This window comes from Macaca fascicularis, chromosome 1 (assembly GCF_037993035.2).
Source record: "Macaca fascicularis isolate 582-1 chromosome 1, T2T-MFA8v1.1".
Lineage (NCBI taxonomy): Eukaryota > Metazoa > Chordata > Mammalia > Primates > Cercopithecidae > Macaca > Macaca fascicularis.
This window is the reverse complement of record NC_088375.1, coordinates 44974786-44991522: the sequence shown is the minus strand read 5'-3', so window position 1 is coordinate 44991522 and position 16737 is coordinate 44974786. Positions and strand designations below refer to the sequence as shown.

At 35.9% G+C, this 16737-nt stretch overlaps 1 long non-coding RNA gene across 1 annotated transcript in view; it reads right to left on the bottom strand.

The window, feature by feature from the left end:
- Positions 1 to 16397: 16397 nt before the first annotated feature.
- Positions 16398 to 16737, bottom strand: part of LOC107130324 (uncharacterized) — a 34092-nt gene continuing 33752 nt past the window's right edge. The window contains exon 3 of the long non-coding RNA XR_001492321.3: positions 16398 to 16603. This is a non-coding gene — a long non-coding RNA (uncharacterized lncRNA). The remainder of the gene's footprint in view (positions 16604 to 16737) is intronic.

Below are 16737 nucleotides of genomic sequence, written 5' to 3'. Positions count from 1 at the left end.
CAATCCTAAAATTGGTACAAAACCATAAAATACTCCAAAAAGCTAAATCAATCTTGAGAAAGAACAAAACTGAATGCATCACACTTTCTGACATCAAGCTATGTTAAAAAGTCATAGTAATCAAAACAATGGTACCGGCATTAAAAAAACAAACAAACAAAAAAAAAAACAAAACAAAACAATAGACTGAGAGATCAGAAATAAATGCATACATATATGATATACTATTGTTTGACAAGGGCATCAATAATATACAATGGGGAGAGTCTCTTCAATAAACAGTGTTCAGAAAAATAAATATTCACATGCAGAAGAATGAAATTGGATCACCATTTTACACCATGTCCAAAAATTAACTCAAAATGGATTAAAGACTTAAATGTAAGACCTGAAACTGTAAAACTCTTAAAGAAAAAACAGAAAAAACCTCCTTGAAATTGATCTTGGCAATGATTTTTTAAATACGACACCGAAAACACAGACAACAAAAGTAAAATTAAACAAATAGGACTATATAAAACTAAAAGCTTCTGTATGCAAAAGAAACAATCAACAAAATAAAAAAGCAACCTACTGAATGGGAGAAATGCAAGCCATATATCTGATAAGGGATTACTGTCCTAAATATATAAGGAACTCACACAATTCAGTAGCAAAATATCAAAAACAAAAACAACCATGAATACTACAATTAAAAATGGGCAAAGGATGTGAATAAACATTTTTCTAAAGTAGACATACAAATGGCTATCAGGTACTTGAAAAGGTGCAAATACTACACAATGCTAAATAAATGAACATACATATACAAACATATATATATCACATTGAATTTCAATGAAATAGAAAAAAGCTAAAGGTTGATCAAAAAGAAAATGGCTACATAAATGATTTTGTCTAGCCAAGTATAAAAAACAAAACAAAGCAAAAGAGACCTTTTCACATAGAGATGTGCAATAATTTCCATACATTCAGTTAAACTGTATAACTGTGATATTCATGGAAAGCAAACCCTGAAGCAAACATTGTAAGCTACTGTGCTATTAGAGAGTGCAATTCCAGCAAAGTAGGAAGGACCAACACCACGTTGCAGGGTGGAACCTGGTGTCCATCCCCAATAATGTCTTGATCTCCAGGGACAGTTTTCCCAGAGAAACAACAACTTATTGGAACATGATGGTTCATTGTGGGAAAGAAGGAAGAAGATTTTAGTCACGAACTCTCATCTCCCACATCTCAAATATCTGCTTCAATGACAGCTTTAACAAGGATGCCAAGAGCCAAGGGGCGAGAGCTGTAGAGCAGGCAGGAGACCCGCTGCTGGAGTTGGTGGTCATCCATACATTGCTGGTTGCCTCAGTAAAGTCTCAGTCGGGACATCAGAAGCCAATGGCCTAGGGGAAAACGTGAGACTGAGAGGACCATAGGGGAAAATAAGATTAATGTTACATGTATGTTAGGGGTCACTTAACTTTTAGATGAATGGTTCCCATAACTTTAACAGTGCTTACCTCTGAGAAGAGTAGATTTAAAAGGAGAAAGTAAAATACATTTTGTTTTATATACTTGTCGAATGACTTTGAAAGATGTCTATGTACTATTTCAACACAGTTACACTTTTAAAAGAATAATGTATATAATTTTGCATACTCAGATGCCTAACTGCAGGAACAATTAGGCCAGCTCTAATTCTAAATTTGGTTTATCTAAAACTTAATTTGCCGTATCACCCACCACTCTGTTTTCTAGGTTACTAGCATCATTATAGTTCCAACAACCAGAAATAAAATCCTTAGTGAAATTCTCAGTTCTCCTCTCTCTCTTTCAATCCACACATAGTCAATAACCATGAACGCTGAACTTTCAACCAAACACATGATGGGTCAAAGCAGATATTTGCAAAGTCATGTAGATGAGCCAGGCCAGTTCCCAGTTGCAGTAGTCTATCATTGAATCATATGTATCTACATATTTAAAGAAATAATGAGTCATGCAGAAAGCAGTGGCACGGGTCAAGAAAGATTCATAGATTTATTTACCTCTCTGCCTCACTTTCCCCATCTGTAAAATGAAGGCTAATAGTAGTATCTGCCCCACAGAAACCAGAGTAACAGAGATTAATAGTGTCTGTGCATTGCCTACAGTGTTCAGGAGAAAATCTATCTTGACAAACACTTATGTCAGGTGTATTGAATTACAACTGCAATGACTATTACCATTACAACCCTGATCATGGATTCTTACTGAGATCCAGTAAGAATTTTTCCAATTGCTTTATGCATGTGCATAAACACTCTTAAGCATCACAAGAATCCAGTATGTTAGTAATATTTTCATTTTACAGATGGGAGAATTGATTCCCTGAGATACTAGGTATCTTGGTAAACGACAAGCAGTGACTAAGTGGTGAAGCCAAAGTTCCATTCTCATTGAGTCAGGCTTCAAACTCTGCTCTTCAATGTTCATGGCTGCTCCAATCTAATTATTTTAGTATGGCTGAGTAGCAATAATCTCTATGCGAAATTGCCTCAATATGGACTAATGATGTTGAATTTTCAAGCACAGAGAGCTAAAGAGCCGGATCCTTGAACCTGTTGATCCCTCAAAAGTGTTTGCACTACACTGTGGTGTGGGGCATAGTAGGTGGTCTCATGTGTACAACAGCATCTTGTTTTTTACCTCTTGCAAAAACGATCATTGTAATGATACAAAACCAGTGGTTAAGAACATGGACTTTGGAGTCAGTTCCCTATAATCAAATCCTGACTTCATCATTTATACTGTTTGTATGACCTTGGGGAAGTTCCTTCACTACTTTGTGTCTCAGTTTTCATAATTGTTAATAGAATCCATTGTGTATATATATGTAAACTAGACAATAAGCCCTTCGAATGCAAGGACATAATGCTTATTGTGCTCTGTAATTCCAGAACTCAAGACAATTGCTAGAATATACTAAGTCCATCGTAAATATCGGTGGGCTATTGAGTAAATGAAATGGTATAGGCTGTTTCTCTCATTCTGTCCAAACTACTTATCCTTTAGAATCAGCTCAAGTTTTCCTCCTGATTATTCTAACTTTCATCAGTAGATTGTTTCGCCATCTGGTCTTCTTTTATACACAGTCATACAATTCTACATTTTCAAATGAGTGGAGGTAGCTAATTTATAAAGCTTGCTTCAGAACTATGTGCAATCTATACTATAAAAATCAGTCTTAATTTGCTGCTAACTGATTTGGTCACCACTTTATTTGGTCAATTCCACTCCTTTCCATTCCAAGTCAGGTTAAATGTTCATTTATCAGGAAAGGTTTCAATACCCACAGACTAGTGTGCAGTCCATATGTTGCCTTCTTATAGCATGCTGTGTTTATTACAATTGTCATTAAATAACAATTTGTATAATTGTTTGTTTAACGTTCATCTCATCTCTTGCATTGTGGGCTTCCTGAGAGCACGGGAATTGTATGGCTTACTATTTTCTGTATCCCCAGAGTCAAGCATAGAACCTGTACTTGGGGATGTGCAATATATCCATTGAATATATTCTCCTAGGCAATGCTTTCGCAAATGACAACTTTCAAGTTTTTCTGTTTGTTTGTTTTGTTTTTTCCTCAGAATCTTCAGTGTAGGAGAAGTCTGGATTGGTTATAACCTTTAAGAACTCTGTGCTATCACTGTACATTATTTTAAAACAAGTCTTCCAATAAAGAAAAGCATACTCTGAAAAATATGGTGTCTCCCTTGGGAAAGTCTGGGTAGCCATTTAGACCAGCAATAAAATGATGCACATGGTAATCTAAAATCTTGATATATTTCACAGAAAATGCAATATTTTTCTAAACTGCTAGATAGAGCTTCAGCAATTAAAACATAAAGAGTATTAAGTCATAATTTCTTTCATAATCACAAGAATAATGTTGTATTCTCTATACACTATTTTTAAATTGAGCATTTAATCAGTTGCATAGGACAGTTTATGCGGGAACAATGCATGGGAAACTATTTGTGTATCCATCTATCTATGGAGCTGTTGAGCAATCTGTCTAAATTCTATTACAAAGAATGTAAAGATTGGCTTGGGAAAAGATTCATAAGTAGAGTTAAGATTAGTTTAATTCACTCAATTCATTCATCAATTGATAAATGGTCTATTATTACATGGACAGTAATTCAATTGCATTGGCAGTTTGGTTTAGCATTTAGAAACTGAATATTCCAACCAAAGTGTATCTACAGTTTTCAGAATCAACTATCAAAATGATTTTAAAAGATAATCAATATAATGAATAAATAAAGCTTAACTGGAGGAAAAGTTTCCCAGACATCCATTAATCTCAGAAAAATATCAGAAATGGCCCATTAAATGTACATAATCAAGTTCCATGAAGAAAAATGAAGAAAGGACTGAAATGTTTCTATTGAAGACTTTCTTTCAATGACTATTTTAGGCCAAATAACAAATTTTTATTCTGAGATATGGCTATCTTGATTTAGAAATAAAATCAATCATTCTATCTATTGACAACAGGGTTGAACATACTGAATTTTCTCATTGTGTTTGTCTTATTTTTACAAATGGTAATTACAAATTAATATTAATAAAATAATAATATACATAACATCCTGTCTAACCTTCTCTTTGTAAACTGAAACACTGCTTTTTCTCTCATTAAAATTTGAGTATGTCATTTCCTTTGAACGTGTGTGACTTATTCCTGCCTTGGCTTCACAGGACTGAAAATATTCCAGGGCTCAAAATATTAAAGGAATTTAGCAGACCACTGATCTGATTTTTTTTTTTTTTTTTTTTTTGAGACAGGATCTCACACTGTCACCTAGGCTGAAGTGCAGTGGTGGGATCTTGGCACACTGTCTCCCAGGCTCAAGCAATTCTCCTGCCTCAGCCTCCTGAGTAGCTGGGATTTCAGGCGCCTACCACCATGGCCAGCTAATTTTTGTATTTTTCACTAGAAATAGGGTTTCACCATGTTGGCCAGGCTGATCTTGAACTCCTGACCTCAAGTGATCCACCTTCCTCCGTCTCCCAAAGTGCTGGGATTACAGGATTGAGCCACCACATTTGGCCTGATCTGATTTTTTTTTTTAAATGAATTATGAGAAATTATTATGAGAAAAGCTTCTGAGAGGAAAGAAAGATAACAACTTAGACTGGAGGAAGAATAGACTAGTTAATTCTTAAAATGACTGTAGCAAACAAAAGGAAATAGGAGCCAGGTGTTCAGTTGATATGATACCAAGTAGATCTCTTTTGTGATCCTGGTTACTTCAAACAGCTCCATTGCACGATCTAGTTTCATAATTTCTGGAAAACTGTGCTTGAGGATAGGGATGGCTGGGGAGATCTGGGAGAGAAAGGGGTTAAAGGAGCACACTCACACCATCCCTGACCACTTAGTCATTGGTCAGCCAAACACAGGAAACAGAACCTTTTTTAGTCATTAAAAACTGAGATGAGCTATTGGCTATCAGGGCAATCTAGAATCATCTACTGCCCCTACTACCTGCTTATAGCCTTCATAAGAAGTAGTAACACACCTAATCCAAGTGCTGGAATGGTCAGGAGAAAACGGCATCACTGCGCCTTATCTTTGGCTGTGTCCTCGCCCAAGTCTCATCTTGAATTGTAGCTCCCATAATTCCCATGTGTTGTGGGAGGGGCCCGTGGGAGAGTCCCCCGCTTACTATTCTCATGGTAGTGAATCAATCTCATGAGATCTGATGATTTTAAAGGGGTTTCCCCCTTCACTTGACTCTCATTCTCTGTTGTCTGCTGCCATGTGAGACATGTCTTTCTCCTTCCACCATGATTGTGAGGCCTCTCCAGCCACATGGAACTGTAAGTTCATTAAACCTCTTTTTCTTTATAAATTACCCAGTCTCAGGTATGTCTTTATCAGCAGCATGAAAATGAACTAATACACCCTCCCATTATTGTCTTGGCTGGAACTAAGGTAATTCCTCTGGTTACTAAGGCTCAATCCGTGGTAGGCACACCGTTACATCTGTTCAAAAGGCATATCCTGGACTTTTTATTAGCTGTATTAAATAGGTAGGAGGAAAATTTTAGAGACTTTGTAGTATATTATTCTCATGTGTTTACTGGCTATGTTCTCTATTTGCTTTGTGTGTTACCTATTTTCTTCCTACATCAAATATTCAATTCGATCATATATATCTTAATTTTGATTTTTAATAAACTCTATCTTAATGTTAGTGGATTATGTTAAATTTACATTTTATCAATATTTCATTGTCTTTATGTATTCAGCTTTGTGCATTAATAAGCAGTAGCATTAAAAATTCACAGATTATTTTCATTTAATGCAACAAAGACCACTTATTGATCATCACTTGTCATGAGTTTGGTTTTATAAGGAACACAGTAAACATAAATCCTATGATTTTCAAGAAATCTTTTACTCTGAGACTGAAACATGTTCCATGAAAACAAGAATCAGATGTGCAATTGAGATATAAAACTAAATAAATTTAGAACTGCAATTTAAATCCCTTTATAAACCCAGATCAACATATAGAATGTATATATTTATAAATTTTACATTTTTTTCCTTTGCCCTTTTCTCTTGAATGTTGTTACATTTTTGCTCAATTACCTATAACTTTAAATAATATTTTAAATTATTTAATTGCAGTAAATCTCCTCCTACACAGTCTTAATTGACACAGGCTAAATGGAGAAAGTAATATGCCTGTGTTTATTCATGCTCAACAAAACATTACCTTGGTATTTGCAGCTTTGACCACAGGTGACTTTCTGATTCTGGGCTTTTTGTTTGATTATCAAGACAATAAGCCTCCTACACAAAAATGTGTGTTAGATCAAAAAAGGTGAAGGGTAGGACTATGAGGCATTGATGATTTGTTTTTGGACTTGTAAGGCCTCAACCTCAGAGACAGAACTCAACTGTATTAGAGGGGAAGCAGTATAGGGCAGTGTTCATCCTGGATCAATCCAAATCAGATGTCCAAAAGGAAGCCGTGCATACAGAACCTAAAGCTGTAGGAAAATGAGCCTACTAAATCAGTTCAGATGAATGAAGAGAATGACCAGGATATGTTGACAAGCAAAGACAAGGGAATTAGATGGGTACAAAGTTAAAAAGGAAGAATATAAGGACAATGGATGGATGATGAATATGAAACTGTGTTGTTAAAAATGATTTTACAACCAACAGATTATTGAAAGATAAGCCAGGCAGAGTGTGTGCTTGCAAGAAGTTTGGGGAAGCAATAGCATGAGCTGATCTCAGAAACATTGCAAGAATTTTCACAGGTAAAGATAAAAGGATTTCTGACTGAGGAAACAACAGCAGGATCAAAGGTGTGGATACCTAAATGTGCCTAATCTCTTCATAAAATACAAAAAGTCTAAACTACTGAAGCCTAAAGGGGAAAGAGACTAGCAAAAAGCCATGTTGAGAAGGATCCTGAATTCCATACTGCAGGCCAGTTTCTGTCTGCAACCTGGAATCATCAAAAATGTAGAGAAGAATCAAGTGGACATCACGGATATTGATTTTAGGAAATAAGCTTTGGAAATTGCACAAAGAGTAAATGGGGAGGTGAGAGTCTGGGTGCAGAATCACAGTAAGGTTATACTGCAGTGGACAGGAGAGAAGTGACGTGCCAGTGCAAACAAAATGGAAAAGGAACAGTAAATATGATGATGATGATAATAGTAATAAGTACTTATTACTATTCAGTTATTTAATAATGACTTAAAAAGCATTTAATAATGTGCCAGACTTTGCCACAGAAACTTTAGACATATTAACTCTTTGAAAAATCATAATAATTCTATGTTTTAGGTACTATTATTATTCCCATTAACACATAAAAAATTGTGGCACAATGAAGGTAAATTGTCCGATTTCACACAGCTATTAAGAAATAAGGAACAGAAGATAGAGCGGCACCAGGAGAATATTCTTTACATATTTCTTGTATTCCTACATGTTTTAGAACAGAGATACTTATTCCCTTTGTCCCTATCTTTCAAAAATGTTTAGAGATGGTGTCGCCCGTCAGGGCAAAGGCTTGGTGCTTTTGGTTGCATATACCTTATGAGAGATTTGGGTTTCCTAAGATCAGAATTCTTTGACTATGAAACAAACTCACTGTGTGTCCAGCATCCACCTGGGTTTTCTCTGCACCACACCAATGTGACTGAGGAGTCAAAGGAAACTGGTGTGAACATGAAGCTCATGCTGCCTGCTGTGCCATGAGTAGCAAAGTTCTTTGTGTCTGATCCTGGAGTCCTGTGTCTTCTGCAGCATCTGCAAAATTGTAGCCAGCTAAGCTGTTAGCTTGTAAGATGATAAAAAATCTCAGCTCCTTCACAATTCTTTATGATATGGTGATTTACTTCTTGACTATAGGGGTGAAAAATATTAGACATTGTGACTAACATTGATATTTTCTTCCAGGGTTCTTTAGAGGTATCCTCCAACAACAATGGCAGGAAATATTCAAATGGGAGCATATCAGTGGAGAAGACAAATATTTTTGTACAAGTTTAGTTTGGGGTGCTGTTGATATATCTTTGAAAATAATGTCAATGAACTAGATATGTTCTGAAAAATATCAGGGTATCACATCTAGAAATATGCATTTGGTAAAAAAAATATGCATAGAAATAAAAGATAAAATCACAACAATATCTAAGGTTATTATTAAGTAGAACTTAGAGAGAAATGATGGCTAAGGACAGAGTTTTTAAAAAGAGGGCATAAATTGAGGCATGGGTAGATGAGGACAATTTAAAGCAGAAAATATCAGGGAAACAGAGGCAGAAATCAGAAGAGTGTGGTGATCTAGAGGTCAAGAGAAGAAGAGCATTCAACATGGAAAGACAAGATATTCAGGTCAAATGAGGTATAAAGACAGAGGAGGACTTAGATAGAAGAGAAAATTGACGATGGTGTTTTCTCTTTTATTGGGTGTTATCCATTCAGGGATTATGAATATTGCAGACAGATTGTCTTCAAGGTGTATCTCGGTTGAAATAAACAGCACCAAGGATTAAAGCAACAGTATAGAACTTCCCGGTACAGATTAAGAGTATACTTTTAGTGAATCCAGAAGGGTAATAGTCTGAATTCCAGACAGATTGCAGGCACTTGGAAAAAAAAAATATCTGCAGGTTAGAGCTCCAAATATATTGTATTCTTAGATGATACTACTATTTCCAAGGAGCCTTGCAGAAATAAGATTCAATGAAAATATTTGATTATTTCTACATATACTGGACAAGCAACTATTATTTCTCAGATCAGAACAGATCCTCAGAATACAAAACTGAATAAGACATCATTCCCTGAAGTTGATGTAAACCACCATTCATCATGCAATGGAAAGTGATGTATTATTGACCAAAACAGGATACTGTGAAATCATAGGGAAAAGTTTCCAACCTTTGGAGATCTGAATAGAATACTCCAAGTAGTCAATGCTTGCATTAGATCCTTATTTTTTACCCGGATGAATATGGCAAGTAAAGCATTTCAAGCAACAACTGCAACTCATGAAAGTGCCACAAGTTATGAGAGAACTAACATTGAGAAAATTAAATTAGTTCATCAAAGTTGAAACTTTCATTGAAAATGTGAGAAACAACAAAGGTAAAGCTTGATAGCTGGTTGCACCAAAACATGGCAGGTCTAGCATGTTGTTTTTGGAAATCAGAAATTTATTTTATAGGTTCTGAGAAGCCATTTAATTTTTTAAAATAAGGAATAAAGTAAGATTTCCATTTTGGAAAGATTGTTCTGACAGTAACATGGGAAGGGAGTAAGAAAAAATGGCAGAAAAGAATTATGGTGAGTATCATCTAATTGAGTGATAATAGAAGGCAAAACTAGGCAGGGCGCAGTGGCTCACGACTGTAATCCCAGCACTTTGGGAGGCCGAGGCGAGTGGATCATGAGGTCACGAGTTTGAGACCAGCCTGGGCAGCACGGCGAAACTCCGTCTCTACTGAAAATACAAAAATTAGCCAGGCATGGTGGCATGTGCCTGTAATCCCAGCTACTCAGGAGGCTGAGACAGGAGAATCACTTGAACCAACCCGGGAAGCAGAGGTTGCAGTGAGGTGAGACTGCACCACTGCACTTCAGCCTGGGCAACAGAGCGAGACTCTGTCTCAAAAAAACAAAAACAAAAACAAAAACAAAAAAACAAAAAAAAGGTAAAACTAAGCAACAGCAGTGGAGATGGAGGGGTTTGGCAGGGTTTCAGTAGTTGGTACCCACAGGATGTGCAACTGATGGAATATGGTCAAGAAATTGTTTCTACGGAGGGAAAGATCTAACTGTTGGCTTGTCAAGTTAAAGAAATGTCTTTTTATTTCTGTTTAACCAACTTTTTTAAAAAAATAAGGAATGGATGTTGAAATTTACAAAATCCATTTCCAATTTACAAGTGGTTTGATGGGTTTTCTTCTTGATTTTAAAGATGGAATTAATTGCATTAATAAAGGAACTAAATACGAATTATACCTAGCATTACTGGAATTAGCCTCACATACTCATTGCTAACTTTAATTTGTCACATACTCATTGTCAGAACCATCATTTAAGCTAAGCATCTTTAATGAGACTTGTAATGTAATGTTTCCCTCACACATTATAGAGATTTATGTTCTTGAAAATTTGTCAATAATTTCATATAAAAATGTTATTTTTCAAGTATGTTTAAAAATATGGTTTAAGAATCTGCATTTTATTACTATATTAAAGAATGATATAAAATAGAATGAAGAAATTTATATATTCAAATGTATTGTCACACACTGAATTAGCAGAACTAATTTCTAATGGACTATAAAAGGAATAGAATATTCAGTAATGTCTTTGTTATATTTGTACTTTATTATTTCTAAATCGTTTGACTGCTGTGGTTTTCCAACTCTCAGAAAACATTATATATGTGCCCACACACACACACACACACACATACATATAAGTGACATATACATACACCAATATGCATGTGTGTGTGCTTTTGTGTGTTTATATAATATACGGAGAGTGACAGATATACATACACCTATATGTATGTGTCATGCATGTGTGTTTATATGCATAATATATACAAAGAGTGACATCTATGTGTGTGGATGTGTGTATATATATACACTATTCTATATAGTACTATGTATATATATAATAGAGAGGCAGAGAATGCTGTCAGACTTCTTTCTTAAAGAGGGACATAAAGAGACAATGTGGATAGAGACAGGTTTGCCTATTTGCATCTGAAAAGCTAAGAAGTTTGAAAAGTTACAATACAAAGTAGTGAAATTTGTCTATTTCTGACTAGTTATAAAATTTTTCAAGTGCCTTTACTCATTACAAATTTGTTGAATCTCCTTCACATGTAGAAACTTTGATTCGACATCAGGGGTTGAATACAAAACTATTGCTCTAAATAAATTGGAAAGAAAATCAGCTGTCTACAGGATTTGGGACACCATTACAATGCTCATTCCTAAAGTGGCCATTCACAAAATGACTTTGGCAGAAAACAGAATCTTTTAGAAACCAGCTTCAGGAAGTTATTTAATTTGAAGGAAAATAATCGCCTCTCAATCTGCAATTGCACCGTGATACAAGAAGGAATGCCGGTTAAGGTAGCAGCACATCTCTGAAAAGCTAAGGTTTTGTTTCAACCTTTGAAAATGAAATTACGTGTCATGCTGAAGTTTTATATTCGTCAATTACTTCACTAATTCCAAGTCTGTGGTCTGCTTCGGAATACACATACAGCACAGCATAATCTCCACTGGGCAGTTTCACATGATGTTCTTGTGGCTTCAGTTACAAAAGATCATTCAGATGGAAAATCCCCAATGGATCGCCTTATCATTCAGAACACAGACTCCATTCAAGCAATGAAATAGGTTTCAAATTCATTTCTTAGCATTTCCAGGTGTACTTCTATTGCAATATTATACAATTTTTGTCTAGGTTTTCTGCCATCACCTCTCACACATAGCTTTATTGATTCTATGACAAATAAGTCTCTCAGCTTGTAACTACCATGTTATTTGAAATTTCTATTCAAGGTTTTCTGGACCATTCTCCTTTACAAATAGAGTCACTTTCTTATTATTTATTCTACTGACTATAACAAAAGTGGATACAGAGGAAGTGATATTAGCTTTCCCGAATGAGGAATAAAACTGACTTATGTTCTATCCCTGGTTCAGTTATGGAAGGAAGATTCTGCACATTCAAGATTTGTGTATCTTCCTGCCTTTTCCTATTTAAAATGTAAAATTACAGCATATTATAGTTATAAATGTGGTAAAATTATTAAGTTTTACTACTTTGAATAAGAAAACAATATGGATCTCTGGATAACGATCTAAGGGCAAATTTTTTAAAAGCTTGGTCACAAAGTAATTTAAGATGTAATTTTCTAACATCACCTTACAGTGATAAAATGTTGACTCATATTACTGATCATGTCTACAAACTGTCTAAACATCTGTTTATAAGCAATGAAAAGAATTTGTTGAAAGTAAGTGGATGGAATTAGAGGAGTACGTGGGTAAATTAAATAGAAAAGAGCTGTGGAAGAGGAATATCCAGGAAAACAAGATAAAGGAAAGATCAGAGTATTGAATGAGAGTTATCTATCTGTGGAATATGTACTCTGCACCTTGATGGACCAGGAAATACAGAAGGCAGAAGGCTGACTATGGGACTATTTCTGACCTCAAGGAACTTACGGAGAAGTGCTTGTGTTTGTACACGGAATTGGGGGTAGAACTGATTGTAGTGAAACTATGTTAGAATGTAATATGATTTAAGCTGCCCAGATAGAGAGAATGGAACTATTAATACTTACGGAATGCATACTTGCAGCAACAGAGACAGATCCCAGAAGTTATGCAACAGGTGCAGAAACATTAGCTGTGGGGCCAGCAAAGAAAGGTCAGAAAGGCAATGAAAAATACTCTTTTATTGAAAAGAGTACATACAAAGTTAGAGATTTAAATAGGGAAATGCTGTATTCCAGGACGAAGACTTCTGTGACCCAGCTGGGGCCATGTTGGGCACAGTGGGCATGGCAAGGAGAGGAGGAGAGCAGGAAACTGCTTCTGAGAAACATTTGCTTCCAGTTGGCTGAAACACTTTACCAATCAGCACAAAGCAGCAGGCTGTGTCTACAGTCTAGACATCTCTGTTCTGTTTTATAGCTGTACCCTCACATTGCTTGGCTTGGTTGCTGTCTTCAAAATCGATGACTCTGGTTGCTAGTATGTCTGAAAAAGCCCAGCTCAATACATCAGTTTAATTCTATCATAAAAATAAATGTCAACAATTCGACATTGGTGTTCTCTACATATAAAGGACAGACTATAAATACATATAGGTTCTCCCAACTAAAGAAGACCTTAAGAATTATGCAGCCCAACCCCTTTATCTTTCCAAATGGAAACGTGAATTAGTGTTCACCATAGTGAAATGACTTGTCCACTTTCCCACAACATTTGTAGCAAAGTTATGAATTTACTCCCATAGTAACTTAAATGTTTTTACAAAGTTAGTCAATCAATCTATCTATCAAATTGGTCATTTGGTGTATCTGATCTAATGTTCTTCAAGACTCCTTCACCCTCTGTCCCAACCAAAACAATTTTAAATGTTCTCCGGTTGGAGAAAAAATAAAAATAAAAACAGACTCATTTGGTGTAAAACAGTTTGGACACTTAAGTCTTTCCCACTGTCTTTAAGAGAATTGTTTCAATGTTTCAGATTTCTGCAAACTTCCTCCTCTTACTTATTAGTAAGAATAATATTCTTATTAGTAAGAATATCCTTTTGCCCATGGATTGAAATACTTCTGGGATTAAGTGTCCTCTCACTTCTTTAGCCCTCACTCACTACTTTGACCTCTTGATCATCACTGACATGCTAGCAGTGTGGCTTAATTTGGAGAAAGGTTTAATCCACTGGGTTGTCTTCTCTAACTTGGCCAGAGTCTAGCAGTAATCAGTGGTTGAGTTGACCTCACTGTTTCTTTTTCTTATTTATTTATTTATTTATTTATTTTTTGAGACAGGGTTTTGCTCTGTCACTCAGGCTGGAGTGCAGTGATACAATCATGGCTCACTGCAGGCTTGACCTCCCAGGCTCAACCACTCTTCCCACCTCAGCCTCCCAAGTAGCTGGATCTACAGGTGCTCGCCACCACACCCATATAATTCTTCTATTTTTTTTATAGAGACAGGGTTTGGCTATGTTGCCCAGGCTGATCTCAAACTCCTGAGCTCAAGCAATCCTCCTGCTTTAGACTCCCAAAATTCTGGGATTACAGGCCCGAGTCACCATACCAGGCTCAGAGTTGACCTAATTTTAACTCCTACTTGTACTGTAGACCTCTCTGCATTTCTGTAATATCTTCCCTCAGAGTCCCAGTGCAGGTAGTTCATCTGCAGAATCACCAACAAAATTGGCCACATGGCAGACTATCCAACTCTCCATTTAGCCACCACCAAAGTCCCTCCTTATAACATATAGCTCTATTCATGCCAGGCAGGAAGAATGACTTAGATACTGAACATCAGCCCTCTGTCACCACACTGTGCCACTGTGTTTTCCTTGATGTGGTCACCCTCAAGCTGTGCAGGGCAGTTATCTGAAGCAAACCCCTTTCAGAGTCCCAAACATTATTCTAGTCAAAAGCCACATCCCTGGCTTTTCCAGACTGCCTATCTGTTTGGAGAGAAAACATGAAAACTCATGTGTCATCTGCCTCTCTTATGTCCTTTCTCATATTTCTCAAAGTCTCCGAGCTCCACAGTGCCATAAAAAGAGTATCAAACTTTTTCTTTCTCTACTCTGTCCTCATTTCTTAGAATAAATCTGTCTCAAGGCCTACCCCTCACTGATGGGCAGTATAAAATCTGTATGTTGAAGAAGAAATACTTTTAGCTGAGACTTCTGGATTTGACTTGATATTCTTTAGATAATCTTTAACATCTTACTGACTGCAAAATTCTACTTGGAATAGTAATTCTCTTTGTGCCTCATTTATAACAGTCCTAATCTCTTGACCACAGTCGTGGAAAGATGGATGTCTCGGGCCCACTAGGAGGAAAATCAGGGGCAGCATGATACAAAAAAGTGATCGCACAACCTCTGTGGTGTGCTGAGAAAATAAATAAATAAATTTAATTCAGAATGGGTACATTTCAGGGATTGCAATCCCACCCTGTAGTCTAAAATGCCATGAAAAGTATAAAGAATCAGTTATTTAATATAAGAAGAATCAATCTTTGTTAGAAACTTTGCGTCCTAAGACAAACTTATGCTTTCCAACATTCGATAATATTCCAAACAAATAGGGGTATGGTGACCAAAATAAAAACCAATTTATTTAGGGGAGTTGGAGAGGGTAGAGAGTAGAATAAAAGTAGAATGATAAAATATGAAACCAAGAGAAAACTGGGTCAAGATTAACAAGTGAAAATGAGTAGAAAAGCAAGAATGATTTTTTAAGGGGCTTGAGAAAATTGAACATTCTAGGACAGATATATAAAGAAATTGGAAAGACTCTTGGGAACAACAGGAAAACAGCTAGAAATTATTTTCCTATAAAGTAATAATACATTCTACATAGGAAGTTGGATTTAAGAAACTCTATTTTTCATAGAGAGTCTACATACATTTCTTAAGGGGAATCAATGGTAGTCCAACAGGGAATTATGTAAATCTATCAAAGAACTGGAACACTTTTATTACTATGTGATTTGAAACAGAGCACATGTGGCTTATCTAACAAACTTAGAGCATATTCTTTAGAGTGTAGTGTCATTGAAATGCAAATGGTATTTGCAATGCAGAGGAGAAAGGTTTGATGTTATTGGTTTGCCCTTTGAGATACAGTGTGTTCCTAGCAGGCTGTTCTTTACCTTGTTTGGAAACCAGTTAGCACAGCTTCTGACTACCTAAATGCTCTGTATCATTTATTTTTGGTCTGTCCAAGATTTTAATTTTATTTCTTCTTTCATTTTTCCTGGTTCCTTTTGCTGATAAATATTTGCCGGAGTATTCTTGAAGTCTAATGAAAGGATATGTTAGCTTTCCGTGTTTTACTAGATATATAACCACATAAAATATTTTGTGCTCATACATTTATTCTAAAATATTCATATAGTACCCAGTCTTTGCCAAGACCTGTTTTAATCTATGATTTATATAATTGGAATAGAATGAATGGCCCCTGACATCATGTGGTGTAAAGTCCACACAGGAGACAGCTATTACTCAAATGTCATGTGATTTGGTGCCAGAAGTGCACCGATGTGAGAGACCTGAGTAAGCACAGTGGCATGGAACATTATTGTCTAGCATTTTAATTCTGCCTGAGCTAACAAGGTAAGAGATACACACCATGGAGCAAATGTCATAAATATGTTTCCTTTTAAACAATCAATTTTAAAACTCTGGTTTTTTTCTGTGCATAGTCCTGAGCCACAGCACATGGATTAGTCAGAAGCTTTTGTACAGGACTCAATTATCTGGTGGTCCTGGGCATAAACTCATCTAGAAAAGAAGAAAATTACAATAAATGATTCTCTAAGATATGTACATGTTGGAAATAACAGTTTGCATAGCAAAATCTTTAAGACTTCAGTGGAAATTAAATATACTACAAATGTATTTAAAGATTAGTGTTA